The sequence below is a fragment of the Lonchura striata genome, chromosome 3 (assembly GCF_050655825.1).
Source record: "Lonchura striata isolate lonStrDom1 chromosome 3, ASM5065582v1, whole genome shotgun sequence".
Classification (NCBI taxonomy): Eukaryota; Metazoa; Chordata; class Aves; order Passeriformes; family Estrildidae; genus Lonchura; species Lonchura striata.
In genome coordinates, this window is record NC_140705.1 from 49,222,648 (window position 1) to 49,234,103 (window position 11,456).

The window sequence follows — 11,456 nt, forward strand, 5'->3', positions numbered from 1 at the left end:
CACAACAAGAAATTAAACTGGAACAAAAAACACATCTCAAGTCCCTCCTTTCCAAACGCTACATGGTCTTAAATATTTCATTTCAGAATCATCTAAAATGCAAACACTAGTTATTTTGGATTGTACTCTTCACTTTTGACAGCTTATCTAGTAAATATTCTGTGTATCCTAAGGTCTAAGGTCCCCTCACTACACAAATTCACCAACTTCCCAGCTAGTAAGTCAGCTGAACAAAAAAGTTCAGGGCAGGGCAGCCAGTAATCTGGGGAGCCCAGGGAGCTAAGCAGTTAAAGAAGGCTGTGAAAGCAGCAAAACCACCAGCATTCAATGAAAGTTTTAAGATAACCAGATATATCCTAAGGGATGTTTCAACTGCACCGCAACATAGTAGATCATCATCTCGGTTTTTAACTAGGAAGTACAGATAAGTATGTGTGTCTGTATCTGTATATATCAGTGAATAAACTATCCATGCAATGGGAGGGGCTGGGGGGGGGGGGTTTGAAATGCAATCTTTTGCTTCAAGAACTCCAGCAATTCTCCCCATATTCCTAGATATACAGGCAGCAGAGCTATAAAATACATCTGAACAACAACAACAAAAAGTTCTGATCAGTGCAACTTGTGTATCTTAACAAGTAACAAGAAGCAACAAAAATGAACAACACAGAAGCACCAGGGGGTTTTCTTTTTTAACTGAGGATAGAACCTACACCAGTCCTCCATCAGCACAGAACCAGGCAACAGAGGAAGTTGCACTGACTTGCCCTTAAAGCTGGGAAATACGAAGAAGGCACAGAATTGCTACCCTGACACCAAGCAAAAGCCTCTATGCTCCAGCGTCTAGAGTCAAGTGTTCATATGAGCTACAAAGCTCAAAAGAGTTCTCATAAGTAAAAGAGCAGATTCAAGAATTTGGACATGGTGTTCTTTTTTTTGTTTGTTTGAAGAAAAGTCCAGACATTTATTCTAAATGTTATGCCTTTTACTCTAAATTTATGCTAAATTTTATGCCTGAAATAACATATCCCATTCTGTTACCTGAGCCACAAAATCCCAAAAAGGATAGGCTTTAGATTACAATTGAAAAAAGAAAGTACTGAAGCAGCATTGGATGTCAAAAACTCCAACCCCTCAGCCTCACTGATTTTATATAGCAAGGAATTAACTTAATAGTATCACAAAAAATACTTTTAACTTCTTCTAATTGTATTTTTTAACATATGTACATGCTATTTAATGAAAGAGGAAAAAAACATAGGTTTTCCATAGGTTTGGCAACTTGTTTTTAGTACTACTTATGTATCTGCAGGTATCAAGAACACTTTTGATTTTTTTCCTCCTCAAATAAAAAAATAAAATAAAATTTCCTATTTTGAAGGAATTTCATGGTACGGAGACTCACAAAACTCTACCAAAACATTGCAAAAATGAAAACTAAACCACATGCAATCTCATTAGCAAAATCACAACTATCACTGAAATGCCCTTCACCTAAGATTTCAACCTTCTGTATTCTATATTCTTATTGCCTTTGGTGATGCAAACAGTAACTTCTGATCACAAAGCTTTTACCTCCCTCATGGTACCAACAAAAAACAGTCTCAGCTATTGCATCCCAAAGGCTTGTTTCCCTGTTAGTTTGATAGTGTCGAGTGTTCAATTTCTTTGCTCATATCAAAAATGACTAGAAAACAGAGGGTTTGGGGTTTTTCTAAATGTCATATACACTTTTTTGCATTAATAGACCTTAGATTTGGTTAGAGATTTTGGACAATGCAGTTTTAAAGGGTACTATAAAAAATAAATCTCACACTTAAGAGTAGATAATTATAATAAGCAATTGTAGAACACTAGGTCAAACCCACACTCAAAAACAGCCCTTGACTCTTGTCCTTGTGCATGAAGTGCCATAGTGTTTTTCACTTCAGGCAGTGTTCCAGTCTCAACTTATGCCGCACTATGATCTGCAGAAAGTATAAATCATAAAGCATTTTCAAGGGTACTATGATTTAGCAGTGGAAACCTCACTGAAAACTCCAAGTGAAAAATAAATCCATGTGCAATGCCACATTCGGAAGATGTGGATTCTTAAAATTCTCATTATTACTTGCTCCTTACTAAAAGCACTGAACAGCAACAAATTCAATTCAAATTCAAGCACAACTCGTTCCCTAAATGAAGGGCATTCATATCTTATGGGAAATGTAAAAATAAAATATATGCAACTGAATGCTTCATCATAACATATGCCTTAGAGCAGCATGAATTCCACCTCCATCAAACTACTATAAACCTCAGTATTTTTAAAGAAATGGAATAGCTGCATCAGATTTTATCTCTGAGAATTTGACCCACTGTATTAATAGAGGAACACAGGAAAAAAGGTCTGTACTAACTCAAGCAAAAGCAACTTAACGGCACTTCAATGAAATGCAAGCAGAAATTGAAGTACCTTGGAGCAAATGAATACATTTAAAGTTCTAGCTAAAATAAATAGTTCCTTCTCAAGTAAGTTTCTGAAAATTGAAAAGCAGTAAGGTTGCAAACATTGGAGGTAGGTAGATAAAACAAGTTTTGCACTCTCTGTTTTTAAATGAGGGCATTAACCCCTGCTGAGCATGCTTGTAAATGCTTTTAAAAATTATTTAAAAATCCCCGCAGCTGTTTTAGTACAACTGCATAATACTAAGAACCATAAACTGCTAATTTCAGTAATTCATATTTTTCCAGCTCATCTCTAACTGCACATAGCAATTCTTATCTCACAACAGGGGAAAAAAAATCATGCTTTACTGTATTTTCAGTCAGCATATAATTTCAGAGGGACAGACAGAACCATACTCTCTATAAGGAAATCCTCTATAAGGATACCGAGATTGCCAGCTAATACTTTTTACACAAAACAGTAACATAATTATTAATGACAACCTACTGAAATACTGTGTGCATTGGTCTGAAGAAGTACAACAGAATAACAGCAATAACCTTGATTATGCCACTAATTATTGGATTGTTTATTTTTGTTCTACATCATAAGGTGAAGCAAGTCAGTCCCTGTGCTAGCATTGGTGTTTTGAACTACACGGAACACAAACAACAATTCCTGTTCTGCACTGTTCGTGGCTAAAAGATGAAAGTTTGGCTGAGAAATATGTTTTACCCAAACCAGATGTTATGATTTGGAAAGCTGACCAACTCTTGCATGGTTAGCTGTACTTCAGTCATCTGTTCCTTAAAGCAACCTAGTCAGGATAGAATGCTTTTCTAATTAAAAATGTGCAATTCACCTTAATACTAGAATTGAATTAAAATGATTTTGCAGCCCAGAAAACCATAGTCTATGATTCTAAAAAAACACTCCAAAAAATGTGCATGGTTCATCTTCTCTAATTTTACATCAAAACAAGAGCTGATACCTATGAGAAGAAAACATCACTACAAGTTACACAAATATCAATCTCATGACTTTTGTAAACCTCGATTTCAGACTTAATGCGTAGGACCCTGGGTCAGAGCACTGTGCTCAGCCTTGTTCAGGTGAACTGTTGTGTTCCCAGTGCTCCCAGGATGTGGCTGCCTGAATAGCAGTCTGAAAGACCGGAGCCTCCAGAGGCATCCCCAGATTCTGTCAATGCTGCCTGTCTCTGGAATAAACCACACAAGGAATGCTTGTGCATAACCTGCAAATGATTCATAAAATGTGGACCAATGAGCCTGACCTACCCTTGCTCTCTATGGGTAGGTAAGAATTACTGCACAAAGGAAATAGTAACATATACTGAGAAACGGTAAAAAGTGCAGCAAAGAGAAAAGTTCAGTCTATAAAAATCAGTAAGAAACCTTAAAAAATTGCAAGCATTATCATTAATTAATTTTATGTAGAAATATTTCCTCTATGATAGTCTAAAACAATAATATATTTTTTGGTACAATAGGTATTGCATTAATTTTTTCCCCTTTTCTTCCTGTTGACCAAATAATATCAAAAAAAAGAGACTTATTTCTATTTCAGCATTTAAAATTTACATATTATGATAAATTTAAGACAAAAATACCCAACTTAATAGCCAGGAAAAGTTTGTGTTATAGGACAAATTTCTTTTCCTTAGTACATTATAAGAATACAATGATACAGGAAAGTACTTCAAAGCTACTTAAAACTGCCTTTCATAAAAGCTGACCACAATCACAGAGTACAATCTTACAAATGTGTTACTATATACAAAAGTAGACAGACAGTTATGTTTACAAAAAAAACCATCAAAACCTAAAAACCTATGTATGCCCATCTTTCTTTTTTTCTTTTTAATTCAGATTTTAAAAAACATGCATTTATCTAGAAAGATCTTTTGCTTCCTTATGGAAAAATCTCACAAATAGATAACGCTTGTCAATCAAGATCTTTGTATTGCTGATAACAAACACAGAAACAAGCCTAGACCTTTAGGCCAGGATTTCTTAGACATCACAGAAAAGGTGGAAGGAAGACACTTGTTCTTCAGCTACATGATTCACTGCATATCTTTCTAAATACCTGGGCCAGTGCATTAGGAGCACAGTACAATGAGCAGGGAAGGGACAAATATGGTCTGCAGCTCTAAAAGGAATGCCCCTTGCCAATAGCATCTTCCCCCCAAAAGCTGGTCTAACTATACCAGTCTTCCTTTGACATAAAATGCACAGAGGGCAAGAATTTGATCTTTTTTTCCTAAAAATGCACTTTCACATGAAATTGTTTATTAAAATATCATTTATGCTATTCAACAGTCTTCATGTGTTAGCTCAATTTATACTTAAGTAAAATTCAGTATTTTATTCCTTTAGAAACTCTGGAAACAAATACTGGATTATTTTTACTACAGCAACTAGGTTTCCAAAGCAATCTCTAACGACTTTTTTTTACAATTAATTATTTAATGACACTATGAAGCTGAACATAATTTCTAAGTATTGACCATTAATAGATATCCACTAATACCTAGGGCTCTACCTTTGGATAAAAAGAAATTTTTCATCTTCACACTTGATAAACACTTATACTTAATTTTCTGTAAAAGAGGTAAGTCCAAGGCCACTGTTCACTGTTCACCAACATCTACACTAAGAATAAAACATGGGGAAAAATAATTTTTTATTTTCAGGTTTCCTGATGTTTAATACTATATACACTAACACCTCACAAGGGCCCATACACCTAGAGCAGCTTTCATCATGTTCCTAAATATCTGCTTCTCAAGTACCAGTAATCTGATATGCTGATAATCCATTTATACTTTCAGAACTGCCAAGTACAGATCTGTATCACATTAAACGTGATTTACAGTCCTTCCTGTGTTTTGTTTATTTGTGTATGGCCCACGCTGAAATATTAACTCTTTTGAATTGTCTGAAAATCCTACTGGTTTAAAGTATCTGCTTGCATTTACAGCTCAGCATGTTTATAAATTATTACAGTGCCTGTACCTTAAAATTTAATTATCAGAAAGGCATGCCACAGTCCAATTAATCGTGGGGGAGGAAATATCCCATTCAAAGAAGAGGCGCAGAGCATGCCACGGCACAGGAACAGAGTGGTCAGCGTGGCTGAATGGGTCATGTATTCACTGTGGCCTTTCTCCTAGAGTTCTACCAGACAGCAAATGGAAGGTTTTCTGGGAGCTCATCAGGAGCTTTATGGTACCACAGCCTATCTTGGAAATACTTGGTCCAAATCCAGGAACAGGGATAGCCTTTATCAATCAGGTAACACAAATCAAAATCACAGCAGCAGGTAAAGCTACAGCCACAGAGCGCTCTGTAGTCAGATTCAACAAGAGGAACACATTACCTGCACCTCTTTTGATAGCCCAAGACTCCACACAGCAATGTGAGAATGGAATTCACAAGCTCAAAAGCCAGGCAGTCAAGGGTGGTTTAAACATAAAGCCTCAGGGCCAGGACACAACAATATGTGATCCTACAAGTGATTTTAGCAATCAGTAGCAAACCAAGAAGGAGCTCACCCATGACAAGAGGTCAAGTGGGCAATCAGGCCCTGTTGCTCCTTCTCCTCTAGCAGCTGCGTGATTCCAAGACCAGGTTCACCAGCGAAATACAACCATAGGGGGACAAAAAGGGATTTGACAGAGGCATCAGCACATATGTGAGAGTGACAGAAAGAGATATTTGGGGGCAACCCCATTCCACTATGCAGAGTAAATATAATACTAGATACAGGGACAAATGGCATCCTGATATGGTTAGCAGAAAAATCCTTTTTTTCCTTACATGGGTGAGCTGCAGAACAGGGAAAAGTGGGGTATTTTCCTCCCCACAACAAATAATGAAACAAAGGGATTTAATAACTGTACTCCATTTTCTGAGGAAGAAAAACAGAAGATATCTCTTACAAATATGCATCAAAATAAAAAAATAGCAGGGAAAAGGAAGAAAAATACAGTTCACTTTAAAAAGGCATTTAAAAGAATCATGACATGGCTAAAGTGTGACAGACAGATACAATGCTGCACCACCAAATCAGGAGGAATTTCTCACTGAGAGGGTTGTCAAGCATGGGAATGGGCTGCTCATGGAAATGGTGGAGTAACCATTTCCAAAAGTGTTCAAGCAACAGCTGTACATGGCTCTTAGTGCTATGGTCTAGTGATATAATGGTGTCACTTTTGGACTCAATCTTAGACACCTTTCCCCACATTAATGACTTTATGCCCCTATGAAACATGATACAACCTTCAGAACATCTTCAGCTGATGCAAAAATTCAGGTGCAAAATAAGCATTGTGATGTCAAACAAACAAGAATTAGCAATTAAATGGGAAGAGCTATATCAAGATAATGTCACAGGACAATGAGAGGTGGGCTGGGTATGCACTAGACAATTCTAGTCAGTGGTCAAGGTGGCCATTGAAGAATGCTGCAGATGGGCAGGCAAGTGGCCAGATTGAATTCAACTAATTTTCAGGAGTAGAACACTTCAGAATTATATGTACAAGTCAGAACTGAAATAATTTTTCCAGGAGGAAAGACGCAGACTTGAAGACCTTGACAGAAAGACAAGAAGCAGCTGGATAGAAGTGAAGTGCAACTCTTTAGTATAAACCAAATTAGGGGAGACATCCTAATTTGTGCTTTGTATGACCTGGCACTTAATCTCCCACTTGGCTGCTATGTGACATCTATTTCTGAGAGAAATGCTCAGCTGTTCTACACTGACATTGCTGTCTCTAATGGAGTTACATAAGTTTACAGGGTTCAGCAATCCAGTTCTGTACATTTATGTTGCACTGTTCGCAAACAAAGCGATTTCTAAGCAATATACTTATTACCTGTGTGACTGAGACATTTCATTGTGCTAGCTGCACATAATTTTGCTTTCTGTGCCAAAGTGTAAAACCAGCTTGCAGAATAAATCAAAATAGAGTTTAATGTAAGTTTCAATCTCATGATGACATCAAAAATATTTTCATGATGATAGGTTTCAATACAACACAAGAAAGACTTAGGAAAGAGGGAAAATTGTTTAGAAACAGCTTCAAAAGTTAGTCAGAATGGGAACAAATTCTAGCAGAAAACAGTTTAAATGTTTTCTAGTGGCTCCTTGAAAATCAATCCTTATTTTTAAACTCGACCAATTCTTGTAAATCAAGTTGAATGGTACTAAAATTCAAACTTGCTTAACTGCTAAGGAGAGCTCTATCTCCATTTTGATAACAAATGTTATTAAAATACAACAGTTATTTACAATGCCTCTAAGATTTCTTCAGCACTGTGACTTAAAAATTATTTGTTCATCCCAAATTATCAGCATTGTTTCAGAACTACATTACAGAGAAAACAGAGATGCCGTATTTCCATCCGTTTTAATCACCTACAAGCCATAGTAAGTTCATCCTTTCTTTTTTCAGTTTCTGTATTTAGCATCATCAGATTACATCTTAATGGTCAGTCAAGCATAGTTAATGAAGCAGGAATTTTTTTTCCAGACAATATCATTCAGGAATTTTCTCTGTGAATTTTTCAAAGGAAAATATACTTTCTAATTCATCAATTATTCCTTTTCTCAAAAAAAAAGCAAAAAGTCATATTACTCCTCGAAAAAGCATCCACAGAAGAAAAACAGCCTTGTGGTGCAAAATATGAGAGATGGCACTGAGGAAGTGGGTTGTCTTCAGTAGGATCAAATGCCCTAAAGGATGACATTTACTGACACTGAAGCAATGAGAGCCCAAAAGGATGAACAGAAGTTGAAATTTTCTGCAAAGTATATTTCAATAACAAATCCATCACACTTAGAGAATCTCAGTTTGGAGTGGAAAAAAACCAATCATATAAAAGGGGTAAGATTAGTCAGCTGATTCCATTTATTGTCAGAAAGCAAAGCTTAAGGTTTTCTATTTTGTTCTAAAATAAATATTTTTTTAAAGGCCACTATAAGTAATGTCTAACCCAGTAATAAGCAATTATATTGATAAAAATTAAAATTTAAGTCTCCCTTTTTTGTTAAACTGGGCTAAATTATCCTTCATACAATCACATCATCTGTACTTTCACCTACTGTATTTTCATCTGGAAAAAAAATTTAAGTCATGTAGTTATCTGTACTACAAAGAAAAAGTCATAACACCCAAAATAATCCAAATTCTAAAAAATTACTGTCCCGTTTCCTTCTACATCTATTTTCTTGCTTTATCATTCAAGCTAACTTCCATTATAGTTCAATACTGAAAACTTGCTCTTAAATCTTAATCTATTTCACCTTCAAACCTAACCCCCTATAAACTTGCACCATCTGAAGTGTCATGTTTTTAAGCATTTATTTTTCACTAGATTTTTATAATGAAAACTTGTCTGGTCATTGCCTGGTTTTAGATTTTTCAATGCATGGCTTAGAAACATATAGCTTTTTAAAAACTAAGGGTATGCAAGCTGAGTTGTTCTGCTTTTTAGGAAAACAAAATTTTTGTAGAAGTACCCACTAATATTGAAAACTGTCTTTAAATATTTAGAATGAAAGGGATTTGTTTTTTCTTTTATTTGGCAAGGAGGGAAAAGGAAAGCAGGGATGAAAAGAGACCAAACAACAACTGCAGAAATGTAAAGTAAAATGAAGCCTCTCCATTTCAAAATCTGCTCTAGAGGATATCCAAAGCAATATTTCCGAGTGCTGTCACCTGAAAATGTCACAAGTACTTTTGGATAATTGTAAATGAAGTTGACACTAAAGAAAGATGATCTCTTTTCCTCTTAGTTCACCTGTAAACCTGAAAGCAAGGCATAGTCAGCATTATCACTCATACATGCTATTCATTCTTACTGAAGAGTCCTCAAGTGTTGAGCTCATGAAATCATTAGCAAAAGGGTTTTTTTTGTATTCAGTGTTCCCAAAAAAAACCAGCAGTATTGTACGACAAGCCAGAGAAAAGCTCTTCCCAGTTTCCTCTTCCTCACCAAAACAAAGTTCATTCTTGCACTCTCTCTGCCTGCAAGTCTTGTCCTCTCAATGCCTGATCTATTTTGGGTTTAATTTCCTCAAGAATTTCTGTAGACTCTATGCAATTTCAATATCTAGTGGTTCCTCACAGCAGATGAGACCATGCAGATAAGAATACACCACTCAGCCTCTATTGGCTCAAAGAAGAAAGCTTCACCAGTGTTTTGAAAAACAGACTGAAAAACTAATCTACTGCTTGCTCATAACTGATTTTCTACTTTCCAGACTTGTTTAAGGAAGAAAAGGCATGGAGCCTTCCAAGCAAGTATATAGTTACACAGGAAAGAAATACTAGTGAAAAACATACACTGCAAGACTCCCAACACAGTATTTTTATCTATAACACCTTTCCCCTTTCCAAAAGGCATTAACTACAAATCACCTCTGGAAGTTTTAATGCTAAGTTTCTGCAATAAATAAAGGAAAATCCAAACAAAATAATGGAATTTTTAATAACTGCAGAAGAATTTGAGCTACTTTCCCAGAAAGAAACTATCTTGAAACAATTGCTCTTCCTTCCTCTGGAAAAAAAAATCTACATTTTAACCAACAAAATAAAATCCATGTTCATGCTAAGATTTATCACTGATTCCACTGTTTTTAAAAAATAATTTAGGTTATAGAAGCAAAATCAAAGTAAGCAGAAGGTAGCACAGTCACCAGTTGAGAGTCCAAGTTTATTTTCAAAGCCAAACCCAAGATGAATCTAGGACAAGTTTGTAGTGGCCTACTGGGATACTTTCCAGTAACCTACAGGTACCAATCATGCAATGGAAAAAATTCTAATTCCTAGCTACATCTCAATAGCTACACAATAATGACTATTAGTTTTGACATCTGACACTCACAACTTACAGGTTCAACACAGCAGCTATTACAGAAACACAGCATATACAGACTTACAGAAAGGCTGAGGTCAGAGGAGCCATGGAGGTTACCTAGTCTAACCTAGACCCTGAGGAAAGCAGGGTCAGCTAGAACAGACTATGCTGGGCCTTGCTCAGGTGTGTTTTGAATGTCTCCAAAGAAGATGACGACTCAACATATGTGGGCAGCCTGTGCCAGAATTTGACCATCCTCACAGTAAAAAAAAAAAAAAAAAAAAAAAAAAAGGCCTTTTCTTATGTTTTTGTTTGTGCCTATTGCCTTATGTTTTCATGAGGCACCACTAAGAATATGCCTGCTCAGTCTCTTTACTCCTCACCATCTGGTGTACACACACATTCGTAGGATCCCCCCGAGCCTTCCCTTCTCAGGCTAAACAGTCACAGCTCTCAGCCTCTCCCAGTATGACAGATGGTCCAGCCCCTTCAACATACTGGCCTTTTGCTGGCCTTGCTCCAGAACACCCATGACTCTCATATAGGGGAGCCTTTGAACCAGACCCAGCACTCCAGGTGTGTTTCACCAGCACAGAGCAGAGGGGAGAGATCCCCTCCCTTGAACTGCTGTGACACCCATTCCAGCACAGTCCCGCGTGCCATTGACCTTCTCTGCCGAAGGCACACTGCTGGCCCACGCTCAACTTGTGCCTGTCAGGACCCCGGGGCCTTTACTGCCCAGCTCTTTCCAGCCAGTCAATTCCATCCACGTCCCCACTGCTGCCCCAGATAGGCCTTTGCATGAGGTTCCTGTCAGTGCATTCCTCCAGCCTGTCCAGCTCCGAACAGCAGCACACCCATCCGTATCTGTTTTACCAACCCCTTGTCCCACTTTTCTATTGGCTACAAACGTGCTGAGTGCGCACTCTGTCTCATCATCCAGCTCCTAACAAAGATGTTAAACAGAATGGCCTCTAGGGCCCACCAGCCCTCATCTAGGTTCACACAATTGACCACTAAGTCCAGAGGTTCAGATAGCTTTTCGTCTACTTAAATGTCTACCTGGCTAGCACACATATAAACAAGACTCAAAGGCACATGACAAAGAACAGTGGAGATGTAACCGATTTGAAATTTCCTTA

General features: G+C 37.1%; 1 protein-coding gene across 9 annotated transcripts in view; it reads right to left on the reverse strand.

Moving 5' to 3' along the window:
- The window catches only part of FAM184A (family with sequence similarity 184 member A), a 71,978-nt gene that overhangs the window by 46,365 nt on the left and 14,157 nt on the right, over positions 1-11,456 (reverse strand). The gene's annotated exons all lie outside the window — the stretch shown is intronic.